Below are 16,717 nucleotides of genomic sequence, written 5' to 3' on the forward strand. Positions count from 1 at the left end.
TAGACGACATCTTCGACCGAAGAGTTATGGGGAAGACGGGCAAGACGCCAACGCCAACGTCAACGCCGTCTTCCAAGCGAAGCCGTCCCGAAGACTCCCCCGGAACAATTTCACCACCCGGCAATTCCTCGATTGACATATTATTGTCGATCGAACAAAGGCTCTCCAGCGTTGATGCCAGATTGAACTTAATGGAAACACTCCACAAGGAATTCCAGGCGATGCGCGAGTCGCTGGAATTCAGCCAGCAACAGGTTGTCTCACTAGCCGCAGAAAATAAGGAGCTGCGAGGGTCGGTTAAATCTCTCACTGAGGGAATGAGCCAACTCTCTAAAGACAATAAATATTTAAAAGAAACAGTCCTAGACCTCCAGGCGCGCAGCATGAGAGACAACCTGGTGTTCTCAGGGATCCCCGAAAAGGCGGAAGAAGACCCGGAGAAGACGGTAGCGGACTTCTTAACGAAGCATCTGAAGCTTCCTACGGAGACCGTCAAGAACATCACCTTCCACCGGGTACATCGTCTTGGAAGGAAGAAACCTGACAGCCGCCGGCCGAGACCCATCGTGGTAAAATTTGAACATTTCAAGCAAAAAATGCTGGTAAAGAGCCGAGGACGGGAACTTCGCGGAACCGACTTTGGAGTGAACGATCAATTTCCAAAGGAGATTCTGGATCGACGAAGAGTCCTCTTCCCGATCCGGAAAAGGTTCCTCGCTGAAGGCTCTAAAGCGGTTGTCGCGGTAGACAAACTGTTTGTCAACGGTCAGCTCTACCGCGATAGCAAGTCAACTCCGTGGTTGTACTAACCGTTCTCTCCACAGGCTTCAAGACAACAGGTAATATCGTATTAACGCAGCTTATGCCAATATTGTTGTCAATGATAATCACGTAAGCGCCATTTCAGTCAAAGTATGACTTTTCTTCATCAAACTGATTCTCCCCCCTCAATATCCCTCCCCTCAAACTGCACTAATGTCTCTTCCTCACTTCTTTTCTCTCTGGTAACAATGTTCATCGTGACAGATTGCAACGATGTTTGTTTACATTGGCAGTTGTACGCGCGCACGCACGCACGCACACACACGTAACACACACACTAACACATACACCACTCTAGGTCTATATAGTAAACATGACCTCACTTAAGTTCGTCACTTGGAATGTGCGGGGTATAGGTACCAGGGACAAAAAATTTAAAATTCTCAACCATTTGAATTTTCTTGAAGCCGACATTGCCCTACTACAGGAAACTCACTTAACAAACACTACAGCACATAATCTAAAATCGACCCTTTTTCCAAACATCTACTCAGCGAGTTACAACTCGAAGCAGAGAGGTGTGGCTATCTTGATCAATAAGAGACTTAATTTCATTATAAATAGTACAATATCTGACCCTAATGGAAGATATATAATAATCAACACTAACATTGACAATAAAGATTACTGTATTGCTAGTATTTATGGCCCAAACGTGGATGATCCCTCTTTCTACCATGCCTTTTTCTTATCACTCTCTGCACATGTAAACACAACACTCATAGTAGGGGGTGACTTCAACCTAGTGTTAAACTCTGATATTGATAGATCCAACACCTCAGCTAGCCAACGACACTCATTAGCTGCAGACACATTAAAACAGTATATGAGTGATTTTGGTTTATCAGACCCTTGGCGTTCAAACCACCCAACTCACAGAGAGTACACCTTTTTCTCTTCTGTTCACCACGCATACTCACGCTTGGACTACTTTATCACCAGCAACTCACTCTTGGCAGATATCCGGGAAGCCCGGATCCACTCCATCACTATTAGTGATCATGCACCTGCCTCTATCTCCGTCTCTACAAAGGCACCTAGAGCACCGATCTGGAATTGGAGGCTGAACACGTCATTACTCATAGACTCAGATTTTATAAAATACTTTAATAAGGAGTGGACAATATTCCTACAAATTAACGACTTGCATGAAACTCCTGTACATGTTCTATGGGAAACAGCTAAAGCAGTAATGCGGGGCAAAATAATATCTTATTCATGCCACAAAAAAAAAAAAGAATTAGCTCTGGAGTCTGAATTAGTTAATAATATTAAAACATTAGAATCTTCATATGCCATCCAACAGGAAGAAGACGTATGGAAAGAGCTATGCAAACTAAAAACGGAATTAGCCAAACTGACAGATAAAAAAACCAAGTTCCAAATGCAAAGATTACGCCTTGATAACTTTGAATGCAATAATAACTCTAGCAAATTCTTAGCGAGCCAGCTAAAGTCAAACAGAGAAAAAGCAACAATCTCCTCCATCAAAAACCTGGATGGCAAACTAACCCATAACCCAGAAGAAATTAACCAATGCTTCAGAGAGTTCTACAAAAAATTATATTCCTCCGATAATAATCCTTCAGAAGCCTCAATAGATAACTTCCTTAATAGTATTGTGCTCCCTAAATTAAATCAGGAACAGGCTACTACAATGGACGCAGATCTCACTCAGGAGGAATTTGAAGAAGCCTTGGCACAAATGCCAGTAAATAAAGCCCCAGGACCTGATGGCTTCCCAGTAGAATTTTATAAGGCACTTTGGCCTACTATTGGTCCGACCTATAATAGAATGGCTAGAGAGATCCTAAATACTGGACTTCTCCCATCAAACATGAATTCCGCTAACATTAGCCTCATACTCAAACCGGACAAAGACCCATCGCTTCCGACTAGCTACCGACCAATATCATTAATCAATACCGATCTTAAAATTATTTGTAAAGCAATAGCTAGACGACTAGAAAAAATTACTCCATATATAATCCATCCTGACCAAACAGGGTTTATTAAAGGTAGAGATTCAACCTCCAACGTACGTAGATTTATCAATCTGATAGACTATACTAACGCCAACAATCTACAAACAACAATTGTTTCGCTAGATGCAGAAAAAGCATTTGACAGGGTCAATTGGAGTTTCTTATTCTCAACACTACAAAAATTTGGTTTCGGGAATTCATTTATATCCTGGATACGAACATTATACAGCTCTCCGTGCGCCTCAGAACGAACAGCCAGACCTCTCAAAGGTTTAATCTGCAACGAGGAACCAGACAGGGCTGTCCTCTCTCCCCTTCACTATTTGCAATGTTCATAGAACCTCTGGCAGCTGCAATTCGGCAAAATGATAATATCAAAGGAGTCCAAACTTCAACATCTGACCATAAAATAAGCTTATATGCCGATGACGTATTGTTATTTCTTCAAAATACACAATCCTCACTTACTGAAGTTATCAGCCTTATTGACAATTTCTCTTGTATTTCAGACTATTCAATAAATTGGGCAAAATCCACGGTGCTACCGCTTAATTGTAAATTTAAACGAACCACTCTAGCACCATTGCAAGCCGGTAACATACGATACTTAGGTATCAATTTCTCTCCCAACCTATCAGACTTAATACAACTCAATTTCATCCCGCTATTAAAGAAAATAGAAAATGATCTAATTCGATGGAGAAACTTACCCATATCTCTTTTAGAGAAAGTTGCAACAGTAAAAATGATGGTTTTACCTAAACTAAACTACCTTTTCTCAATGATTCCCTATCAACCTCCTGCTCAGTGGTTTAAAACCCTGAACTCAAACGTCACAATATTTCTATGGAAAAACAAACCACCCCGTATCAGTCTGAAGACGCTTCAAAAAGCGAAAGATGCTGGGGGACTAGAATTGCCAAACTTTTATTACTACTATATTGCCAACAGAATAAAGTATATTCATAAGTGGTTCAACCCTAGCCCACATGATGTATCCTGGCATGTCATAGAACAAGCCTATTGTGGTGATATTCAGTTAGCAGACTTGCCATTTATCAGCACACCAAAACACCACAGCTGCATGAAAAGCGTTAATATAAGTCACTCTCTGACGGCTTGGATGGAATTTCTGAAAATCACAGGTTCTTCCCTTCTCCCGTGCGGTCGTATGCCCATCTGGAACAATCCTGATTTACTCCAAAATAAAAAAGCACTTAACTTCACACATTGGGCAGATAAAGGTATAACTCACGTAAAACACATAAGAGAGAATAATAATTTTAGACCATTTCAAGAGCTTGTGACACAGTTTGGAATTAACAGTAGTTGTTACTTAGAATACATGCAAATTAAGTCCATAATTAAGAATAAACTCAAACTTGAACACACACACATGGAGGTCTCTCCGGCTGTACAGTCGGTCCTTAATTTCTCACCTCCTAAACTACTTTCCAAGATATATAAAATCCTTACAAACACAGATCGCACTATTTCTATCCCCATTGCTAAGTGGGAAAGAGACCTGTCTCTCCAGCCCCACTCTAATTTCTGGAGAACAATCTGCCTGAACACCTTTTCACTGATAAAACAACCTAATCTACAATTAATACATTTTAAAGTACTCCACAGGATCCACTACACTGGACAGCGGATGTTTCAGATGGGCATGACCGCCACTCAAACCTGCTCACACTGCACAGTTAATGTTCCAGATAATTACTTACACGCTGTATGGCATTGCCCACCAGTAAATAAATTCTGGCACATAGTATGCAATGATCTATCAGCACAGGTCGGTTACACCATCACAGCCACTCCTTCTTTTTGTCTCTTAGGAGACCTTAGTGATATCACCTCAGATAAGGCAGAATCTCGCATGCTGATCACCTCCTTATCTATCGCTAAGAAAACAATCCTCATAAACTGGAAAACAAAGCAACACCTGCACATTGCACAATATAGGAACTTACTGTTAGACCACACCTCCTTGGTAGGAATGTCTGCTTCATCCTATAACTAAGCAATAAACAATCAATAGCTGAGGCTGCTGGTTGATGTGGGCGGCCGTGGTCGTGCTGCCGCGGGCTGGGTGCGGTCTGGGGGGGGGGTGCTGGGCGTGGGGTGCTCGGCTGCCTTGCGGGTTGGTGGGGGGTCGGGGGTTGGGTGCCCCGGCGGGGGATGTCTTCCACGCGGGGGGCTGGGCCTGGTGGTTGGGGGGGGGGGGTGCCGCGGGGTGGGGGGCGGCGGCTGGGGTGGGTGGGCGGCGGTCCCTGGCTCTGGGCCGGGGGCCCTCCTGTTGGTGGGGGGACTGGTCCGTCCCTGTGTCTGGGAACTGGCGCTGTATCGTACACGGTGGGGTCACATGCCTGGGGTGGGGCTGCGCGGCCGGCGGCTACCGCTCCTGTGTGCCCGGGTGGCGCCTTCTGCCCCACCTTCGCCCTCCGTCTCCCTGGTCGCTGCCGCTGCCCCGGGGCCCTCGGGCGGTGGGGGGTGGCCCCCCTTTGGCTCCTGGATCCCTGTGGTGTCCCCGGCCCCGATGTCGCTGAGGGGGCGTCCTAACCGGGAGTCCCCCCTGGTCACATAATGGGTGTATTTATTTATTTATTTTATTTTATTTTATTTTATTTTATTTTATTTTATTTTATTTTATTTTATTTTTATTTTTATTTTTATTTATTTATTTATATATTTATTTTTCCTTCTGTTTTGGGGATTTGTGTCTTGGGTGGTCGCTGCCCGGCCTTCTGGCCGGGCACCGCGGGGGACTCGATATGGGCAGCGACCGGGTCCCTGGTGGGCCTCCCCCCGGTGCGGTCTCCTCGCCCTTGCATGGGGCACCGACTGCACCCTCGTTGGCGAGGACCTGGCCCCCACGCAGCCAACGACCCACTGACATTATCACTAGGGCTTTGGATGAGGGTCTCCATCGGCCGGCCACCGCTCCATCCGAGACCCTCTCCAATTTTAATAACATTATAGACACTTAGGGCCTGGGGGGGGGGTTCGTGCACTGCGGCCGCCGCCCTGCTCAGCAGCAGTGTGGTTGCCCCAGGGCCCTACCACCCCTCCATTTTAAACGCACTATAGTCCAACACACCAGCAAGTGCACATATACACACACTGACACTCCTACACACAGTGGGGTCGGCCTGCTAGTGGGGGCTGGACCCGACATCTTTCCCACCCTGGATGGGCCCTGTGCAGTCCGGTGCCCCCGAGGTGCGAGACCGGCTGGGCTTATGGGGACCTTGCCACTTGTGGCGGGGTCCCCCTTGCCCCAATCCCGGGACCGGGCCGCTGCCCGGGTGGTCCCCTTGCGCCGCTCGGGGGCGGGTGGGCGGCGACGACCTGAGACACGGGGGTCTGACAATGGTGGGCGGGGGCCCACGGATTGAGTATTTAATTTTATCCTTTTTTAATTATTTATCTTCTTCTTTTACAGGACACAGGGGGAACCAGGGGGGACTCTCGCTCGGGGGCCCGCTTTGCCGGCGTTGGGGGCGGGGGTACGGCTGTGGCCCCGGGGGCCGGGGGGGGGCTGTCCCCTGGTGCCGGGGGGTCCCGGGGCGGTGGGGGTGGCTGGGGGGTGTGGGGGGTGGAGGGGGCCGGTTGATGCGCCATACTGGGTCCGTAGGGGGGGGGCCTCTGGGTGCCCGGGCCTGCCCTGGGTACCGATCCTCCCGGTGGGTGAAGGGGCTGGGTCCTGTCATGGGGATGAGTCTGGTCTCGCTTGCCCTGGGGGGCCCCCGTCCGGGGGCCGGGCTCTGCTGCCTGTCCGCCCTGGGTGGTGTCCCTTCTCCTTGGGGTATCTGCCTCCCTGTCATCCTGCCCTGGCTCCTCGTGGGGCGGGTGCCCTCCGGCCCGGGGGCCTGCTGCTCCGGGCCTCTTCCTGGCCGGCTTTGCGGCGGGTATGCCGTGTCCGGGGCCCCCCCCCCGGCTCGTCGCTGGCGTGGGGTGGTTGCGGCCTCGGAGACCGCACTAATTGGCAGCCTACTTCCAGTGACGTACTTAAACACACCCACCCCCACATTCAGGTACACACACCACCACATCCATACACACACCACCACACACACACACACACACACACACACACACACACACACACGTATACACAGATGCAAACATGCACATACACACAAGTATACACACATGCAAATATACACACACACCCGCACACACGCACACACACACACAAATATTCACAAGCGCGGGTACACTGTTGTACACTATTGCATAGCTTATTGTCTTATTGATCCATGAGTAGATTATTATCATCGTTATTATTACTATCAACATTATTATTATTATTATTATTATTATTATTATTATTATTATTACTATTAACGTTGCTATTATTATCATCGCTATTATTATTAACATCACTGAATGAACTCGCATGTATGTTTGTATGGGTATATATGCACTATCTGACAATTAGCTATGCATATTTACGATCTGTTTTGTTCTCTTTTAACACAATTGTATATTGTTGCCAGTTGCCTCCTCTACTCCTCTCTCTCTATCCCTCTCATCATCTCATCATCCCCCCCCGCCCCCCTCACACTCATTTCCCCTCTCTACTCACCTCCCTATCTATCCCCCTCAGTCCGGTCATGGCCAGAATGTCACCAAGAACATTATAATAAAACCACTGAAGAGGTAGCTCCTGAAACCACCCACGTGGCTCACACTCTCAAGATCTACCTCTGAGAATAAAATCTGTCAGCCATCATAGACATTCAGAGACACTTCTGCTTGTCATTATGGCCGGACCGGACAAGGGGAAAAAAAAAACAAACAAACATGGATGTAAAAAATAAAAAGGGACGAAAAATGAAACTTCAGGAACACCAACCATTGCAATACAAGCAGAACTGGGCCGAAGTTTTATATTATGTACACCATAATACAGCCTTCTGGTGGACAAGCCATACTATTTAATCCGTGTCCTCCTATGGCACTTCCGTGGGTAGAAGCTCATCGTAGAGGTCACGAGCTGGGTGCTCGTCACCCCACCAACCACCTCGGGGAAGGTCTAACAGGAGAAGCTTGCTGGCGGAAATGATGCACTACAAGTGGATGTGACGCTCATGAGTGCGATGGATGAGGTAGAGCAATGCTCCAGAACCCGATTCAGACTACTCTCCCTCCACTTTTTTTGTTTTGTATGAGCGTTTAAAAAAAACCAACATAATGATAATCGAATAAGCTTTAGTTTATTAATCAGAATTAAAACAAGTAGGTTTTGCCCTTACAAGGTTGTAGATTTGTTATAGATGAGTTCCTTTGTTGTAGTTTGGCGCTTGAAAAACTATATATGGGATGTACCATGACCTGAGGGATTTCCTCATCCCATCCCAGCTTGGTTCTGATGCTGAATGTGAATGTATCTTGCTGTACATCCCACTGAGCTCCAAGGGCCCTCTCCATAGGGAGCTGGTCTCTTTCAAGGTTAAGTGTTTTTACCTCTTTAGCTCTCTGCTCTTCAGGAATGGCGGCCAGCACCGAGCGATGATTGCTCACCCACTTATTGAGCTTAAATCCACCTCTACCGCACAGGTCTGTTAGCTGCTGGTACAGATGTATTGCTTGTTCCACCGTGCTGACGGCCTTTAGACAATCATCCACGTAGAAATTTTGACAAACAGTGTTTATAACCTCGGCTGGGAAGTCATGCTGATTGTCGTCGAATGAAGCACAGCTTGGGGATGACACTGCCCCAAAGATGTGGACCAGCATCCTGTGCTCTTGTAGGTCCTTTGTAATGTCCCCATCTGGCCACCAGAGGAAGCGTAAGAAGTTTACATTCTGGTTGGAAACTCTTACTTGATGAAACGTTCCCTCAATGTCAGTCATGAATGCTACAGGGCCTTGGCGAAAACGAAGCAGCACACCTAGCAGTGTACTTGTCAAATTGGGACCCTGCAGGAGCTCTTTATTTAATGTTGTTCACTCACTTTCAATCTCACAGCCACTAAAAAACCTGATTGTGATTGAGAGGTCCTCAGCAGCCAATCACTGTTGGGAGTCCAGCCTTCAAACACTCCTCCTGAATCCAGAGTCACATCTGTGAGCATCTGGAATTTTGGCCCTGATCCTCCACACCACACAACTTGGGATGACAGCGCCACCTACCTGTATCCTTTCAGCAGCCAGTCCATGCTCTGACCCGTTTCCACTGTGGCCTGTTGTGTCATCTGGACCGGAGTCTGGATCATCAGTGTCCAGGTTCATGGAATCTGTCAGAGTGCCGCCGTCCTGTGATGTAATGATAGAGAATCACTCTATTTATACTAATGTGCAGAACCACTAGAGTGTCATTTCTTCACTGCTGTCAGCAACAAGCATTTGGTGTCACACTGGTGTACAACACTTATGGGCTAATTAATAAGAAATGACATATTTATGAATCACCCGCAATGCCCAGATTGTTGCTGCTTATCTGCTGATATGAGCCGTCAACTGTTGCAATATAGAACCACGGGCAGGAAATTACAATTAGTGTAGAGTGTATTATAATTTAAAAGTTTACTTACGGTAGTTCTTTAAAGAATTTAGCAGGGATGGAACAGGCTAATGTGACGACGTCACCTCTAACACGGTAGGAGCTCAACCTTCTGTCACGGCGAAAACTCTGTGTTACGTCCCGTCTAGGGGGACCGAGACGCAACATGTGGGACACCTTCCCCCACTCCCAAGCCTCATTAATTTTTCACTGCAGTTGGCAGTTTCAACAAAAAACATTTTATTAATCAGTAAATGAAATAAACAAAACAACTTAACCGGTGGGCAGCAAAGGCTTCAGGGTGGGCCCAGGCCAAAATAATAAACCAAACTCCAACTAGCTCGCCTTAAGAACTAACTAAAGAAAGAAAGAGAACCCAAATACAGAAAGGCTAACCTCAGAAGTGACTAACTGCAGAGTTGGGAGCGGAGGAGGGATGACCGTCAGGCTGGCTCGACTGCTCCTCCTTCTCAGCCGTGGCGCGTCCAATCAGCAGCCGACATCCAGGACCGCACCTGCAACGCGTCATCCACTCTCTCACACACAGACACAAAGATAGAGGCACCTAGACCCACCTGTGGGTCATAACACCCCCTCCCTGAAGAACTAAACCCTATTAACATACCTACAAATAAAACTAAACAAGAAAAACCTCACTTCCCCCGAAATAAGAATTCCGCAGCTAGTCCACATGTACACGTGATAATGCACTTGCCAACACATTATCAACCCCCCTTCCTGTGGCAAATCTGGAGATTGAAGTCTTGCAGGAGCAGAGACCACCACATCTACGAGGGCATTATGGTCTGTAAAAACCTGACCCCAAATTAACATCAAGATGGGCATTGTCAGAAGAAGAGCCAAAGCTTTTTTCTTAACTTCCCAATATTGACTCTGTGTGCGTGCTTGCTTAATTGTGGCATGTCCCTCTACTTCTATGTCATGGTGCAAAACTGACATATGGCGGGGGTGGTCAGAAAACAATAGTGGGTGGCTCTCAATTAATTTAACAATATCATGACGGGCTGATGCAGGCAAATGGGACAAAAACAAGCTTAAGTTATTCATAATTTCAGAGTTTCCCAGGCGCGCCGAAGGAACACCGATTTATTTATTTATTTATTTATTTTACAATGAGCCCTCCCTCCGCCAATGGGCACGGAGGGGGCGGAGACTCAGGCGACACATTTTTCCGAGCAACGTAACGCCCGGTTCACACTGGACGTGGAAGCGCCACGAAGCGCCACGAAGCGCCGAGCGCTTCCATTCGGCGCCCATGTTAATCAATGTAGTAGTTCACACCAGACGCGAACAGGCGCGCGGCTTCCCTCGCGGATCGCGCCATGCATTTAACGTCAGTTCACTGGACGTGGAAGCGAAGCGCCGCCGAGCGCTTCCATTCGGCGCCCACGTTAATCAATGTGGTGGTTGCGCGGCTCGCGGCATGCATTTGTTGTTTCGGCGTCTGCTCTATTTCGTGCGTGAGCCGCGAGCGATCCTCGTCTACAGTACAGGAAGTCGCTCAATAAAAACGAGAAAATCCGGTGAATTTTCAAAATAAACTAATTTCAAAATAAAAACTGAATGACAAATTCGGTCATATATCATATTTGTATGTTATATTTGTCAGTACATTGTATCAGAGTGCGAGAGAGATTAAACACACACACACACACACACACACACACACACAGAGGAAGACTTGATCAAAATACGTCTGTTTGATCCTAGAGATGCCGGTCAATGATCATTATGAAAGAGGTCTTGTCTTGAGATGGACACCTGAGTGCGTGTTTCTATTTATTTACACACACACACAGACACACACACACACACACACGAAAGTCAACTACGGAGCGGGCTCGCTTACGGGGCGAGGGGGGGCGATGATGAAAATGTTTTTTTTTGTTTGTTTTTTTTCAAAGAAAAAAAAAAAGAAGCTCAAGTGGGAGTGAAAAAAAGACTGCAGCTGAGCAGAAGCGCTTGTCGACCGTCACGGAGCTGTTCCCGTCTGGTGTGAACCAGTTGGAGCCTCGCTCGCGAAATTCGTCGGCGCTCCGCTTCCATTGAAATGAATGGCACGAGCCGCGCGGCTGTTCGCGTCAGGTCTGAACCACTACATTCAGTGCATTTACATGGCACTAGAGAAAATCTAATTATTGCCTTAGTCCGATTATGATCGGAGAACTCACGTGCGTGTAAACACCTTACTCCGATTATGATTGGAGTTTGAGAACTCCGATTGGAATCGGAGAACTCCGACTGAGACATCCAGATAATGCGATTGGAATTTGAATTTCTCTGCCATGTATACGCCTTAATCGGACTATTAACTGGACAATGCGAGTGCGCATGCGCCACGCCTCGCTCTCGCGACTCATGACCGCACAACTACGTCGTCTAACAAAACAGACGGCGCGAAACAACCTGGCAAACGCGAATAAGAATGTTGACATTTGGAGAGAGGATGAGACCGGGGCGATGCTTTCTCTTCTAAAAGAGATGGACATATTAAAATAATGCGCAACGGAGACCTTTTTAAAAAGGGTAGCGCAGCAAATGCCTGGGCTCCGGCTTTACGCACCCCTGAACAAATACGTATTCCTTCGTATTTATATTTCTACCTTTTCGTTCACATTTTTTGTAAGTTAGAAGAATTTTAACTTTGTAAATAAAAGCACAGCAAAGACATGTTTTCCTGATTTGTTTTTATTTTGGTAATTTCGCTGTTATTCTGCTGGAAACGGCGTGCAGCGGCACCAGCTTCCTCCACGGTCGGCACTTTAATGAGCGTGTGTATAACTGAAGACACCGTTCCTTTGCAAAACCTGTACACAAACTCTCCCACCAGTCTGCTCCGAACCCGAATCCAACAAGAACGAGAGTTTGGGGTCCGTAGCGACGGCACAAAGCGTAGCATCGAAGTGTTGTTGTAGCCCTCCAACAGCAAACAACGTTCTTGTCTGCCTTTTAAAATAACCAGGAGCACAAGAAATAGGGTACACCTTATCTGCAAAGCAAGTAACACGTACATTATGAACTATCGTTCCATATCATAATAGATTTAATATGTCAACTGAAAGCAGCTGACCGGCTGAAAAGACTCACTCCACCCCCTAGTGTTGGGAGGAGGACACGTTCCCGTTTTCTATCAGGAGTGTGCACTACATAATCTGTATCGGAAAGTTTGCGCTCCACGACATACGGAACAGAAAAATTAGCCTGCAAACGGGAACCGGGTAACGGCAACAATACCAACACTCGGTCGCCTGTCTCAAAAACTCGAGCCACAGCTTTCTTGTCAAACTGCCGCTTCATTTTAGACTGGCTGGCGACAAGAGTTTTGTGAGCAGTTTCACAAGCACGATGCAAGCATTCACGAAAAAAAATGACGTAATCTAACACATTATTCTCTACTCATTTAACATCGGAAAGCCACTTACCCCTTAACAGACGTGAGGGTCCTCTCACCGAACACTAAATCAGCTGGGCTGAAGCCGAGGGACTCCCACACATACAATCGACGACTGAAGATACACTTTATGCTTTGGAACCATCACTGTGCTCATTTTAACCCCCCCCCCCCCCCCCCCCCCCCCCCACACACACACACACACACACTAAAATATACGAATTGCAGTAGGTTGGTTTTGTTGCTCTTGGTTGTCTGTTAGTTTTTTGAGAGTTAGTAGTAGATAGATCCCTAGATAGTAAGTTTGATAGATGGATAGAAATAGATAAGTTAGTTAAAGTTACACACACACACATGCACATATATGTATATATATATATATATGTATATATATATATATATATATATATATATATATATATAAACCTCTTTCAATGAACTCCAAAACATACATGGTGAAAATCCATATTATTATTATGTTGTTTTTTAAAATGCTCATACAAAACAAAAAAAATGTGTGACATTCACTTGTAGTGCATTATTTTCACCAGCAAGCTTCTCTTGTTACGACCTACCACATTGACCTATGATTTCCATATACTCACCTGAATCAGATACCCTGCAAGGGGAACGATCTTGTCTCAGACGTTCCCGAGGTGATCGGTGGAGGGACGCGCAACCAGCACGTGACCTCTACGATGAGCTTCCACCCACGGAAGTGCCATAGGAGGACACGGCTTAAATAGTATGGCTTGTCCACCAGAAGGCTGTATTATGGTGTACATAATATAAAACTTATATAAAACTTCGGCCCAGTTCTGCTTGTATTGCAATGGTTGGTGTTCCTGAAGTTTCATTTTTCGTACCTTTTTATTTTTTACATCCATGTTTGTGATGAAATAGTATTGTGAATCGCTAGCTCGCATTGCATGCTGGGAAACAACGTCACTCAAGGAATTTTTGGCTTCGCTGACACGGTCCTGAAGGGAAGTGGGTTTTAGTGCACTGGAACGGGATGAATGTGTTCAATCAAGCAGTACAAACCTGATTAATTGTCTTAATACTTCACTTGGAATGGCCATATTGTTTAGGATTAGAATTAGATGACAACTTGTTCACAATATTTGCAACTATTCAATTTGACCAGCAGGTGTCAGTAGAAGACGAAATTTCATGTTGACTATTTCCTAATGGAAGTGCTCTCTTTACGTTGGATTTTTCTCATAATTATTTGAAGTGTAGGCCTGTAGTTGATGAGGAATCACGGTGTGCTAACGCTACTCAAACAGCTTCGATGAAAAAAGGGAGTGTGATTTGGGTTTGTGGTACATTATGACAATCTTGGACTTGCAAGACTGAGGCGAGGGTTCAATTCCCATCAATGTGTATTATATATGTGTTATTTAGCTCATCTATTCTACATTTTAAATAGATCACATTTGACATCTGACCCACTGAACACTTACTATTGAACATATTTTTAAACTATGGGCTATTTAGTCTTGTTTTAGGATATAATATAATTCATTGCACAAACTGTCAGGCTAAGTATAAGAGTTATAGTCTACTACAATCAGTCGTGCCAAAAAAGAGACATTGTCTTTATTTTTCATTTTTATTTTATTGTGTCAGCATTGAACCATACAAGCATGTAGTGTTGTCCAACAAGAATGCATGGCAAATCAAATCCCAAACAACCTATGAAACAATGAACACGTTTCCATTGCACTTCATTTTATTGAGCACTAGATGACCTCCTCGAGCACTGTGTCATTGAAGCCTCGAGGAATGAACCATTTTTTGAAACAAGTGTCGAAGCTTCAACAAAGCCTCGATCGGCCATCACTACCTACGGCTGCATGCTCTAACACCATTTCAGAAGTGACTAACTGCAGAGTTGGGAGCGGAGGAGGGATGACCGTCAGGCTGGCTCGACTGCTCCTCCTTCTCAGCCGTGGCGCGTCCAATCAGCAGCCGACATCCAGGACCGCACCTGCAAGGCGTCATCCACTGTCAGACACACACACAGACACAAAGATAGAGGCACCTGGACCCACCCGTGGGTCATAACAATCCGTGTGGATCTTTTCACTCTGGCATTGAAAGGGGGTGCTAGCGCTAGCCGTTTGCTAAGCTATGTACAGACAGCACCATCGCTTGCCGAACCACAGTCAAACCGTTTATATACAACAACTCGTCATCAATATCTCTAAAGTAGAAGTCAAGAACTTTTTTCAAAAACGATAACTAACTCAAACTTTTTTGTGTGTTTATAAAAACAAACTAAAACAAACTTAAATTGAAGTCATATTTCACTTCGTTTACGTCTGTCAAATGAATATTTGCCCAGGAAAATCTTTTAGTTTTACGCAGCAGCACCTAAATGCACCTCGCTTTCTGTGACGTCACCCCTCTTTCACAGCAGTATGTTGACGAGCGACGGGCGCGCGGCGGGAAAGTCCGATATGCCACTTTTTCCCAATACGACAAAGAGAGTGACAAAAGCCAATGTCTTGTGGTGGAAAGACACAAAATATGTGGCTTGCTTCTAAAAAGGGAAAAACCCCGACAAACCTCCATTTAAGAAGCTCGCACAAAGCAGTAGTGAACATGTTTATTGAGACTGGGAAGTAGACACGACAGTTTGACTCAGTTGACTCAAATATCCTGTGGCGATGAGAGTGGTTATGGCTATCTGATAAAGCAAGATTTAATATTGGGAATTTAACAAAATGAAAAGGAACCGACAACGCCACCCTGGGAATTTCACCCAGGGAGTTCTACTAAACACAAAAGTAATAATTAGGCACACAGGTAAGTTCTACGAGGAAAGAGTAGGAGACGTGGTTCAGAATGTTTAAAATATGAAACCAACTTTTATTCAACATTTAAAAATAAAAGGAACAAACAGACCAACACTTAAAACGGAGCTACTGAGCTCCTTATTCTTGGTGTAGAAACTGAGGCTTACCGATGAGGGGGCCAAATGGGGGAGGAACCAAAGAAAACAAGGAACACCCCACTCACACGTGACACACCTGCAAAGAAAGTGAAGTGCAAAAAAAGAAGAAGAAAACAACCCCAATCCCGGGTCACAGCACTCGAAGGGGCCCACCACCCGGGACACCGCCACCACCAGCAGCTCTCAGCGACTACAAAAGAAAAGATAAACAGTTGGTTACTAAAAGTTCCCTAAAATCTGTCAAATGTACTGAAATAGCAAGAAAAACAAACAAACAATGCAATTACACACACACACACACACACACACACACACACACACACACACACACACACACACACACACACACACACACACACACACCACTGTAGCTGGACCGGCGACTTGATAGTGTAACGTCTGCTGTCTGAGGGTCAGCAGTGGCGACGTAAGCAAACGAAGAAAAACAACGCGAGAACGGAAAAACAACAAGTAAAACCAAGGCGGGACGGAAGCAACATGCACCGTCCACCGTCTGTACGGGGCGGCTAGCACAATCAAGTGCGGGCGAAGCAGCAGTGTTCCTGCACTTATCTTATAGGACCGAGTTTTGGGCCACAGGTCTTGATCATCAAGCGTCCTCCAGGTGAGGAGAACAACGAGGAGGCTCTGCGCAGCTTTGTGCTAGCAGGCGGCTGTAGTGTGTTGGTGAGGTGTTCAGGAAGCACTGTAAAAAGAACGGACAGGTGAGGTACTACGTACCTATGCTAATAAGCCATAATAATTTAAATGCTAAAATGTCCGCACCTGATCCTCTTAAAACTCGGGCACACAAAGCGGATGTTCAGTGTCCCATTGACCACAATGGACCACTAAACGAAGCTTTTAAGAAAAATGCGAAATGAAGCCACTGAGAGCTTTTCTCAAACGGGTCAATTTTGAAATCATTTTAATCAACTCTGTCTTCATTGATCAGAAGCTTTTTGCAGATTTGGAATTAAAATAATTTAACTGCAGGAATCATAAAATCGTCTCATCAGTGACGT

Source organism: Nelusetta ayraudi, unplaced genomic scaffold, assembly GCF_046127955.1.
Source record: "Nelusetta ayraudi isolate G7.1 ecotype Tasmania unplaced genomic scaffold, CSIRO-AGI_Nayr_v1 ptg000179l, whole genome shotgun sequence".
Lineage (NCBI taxonomy): Eukaryota > Metazoa > Chordata > Actinopteri > Tetraodontiformes > Monacanthidae > Nelusetta > Nelusetta ayraudi.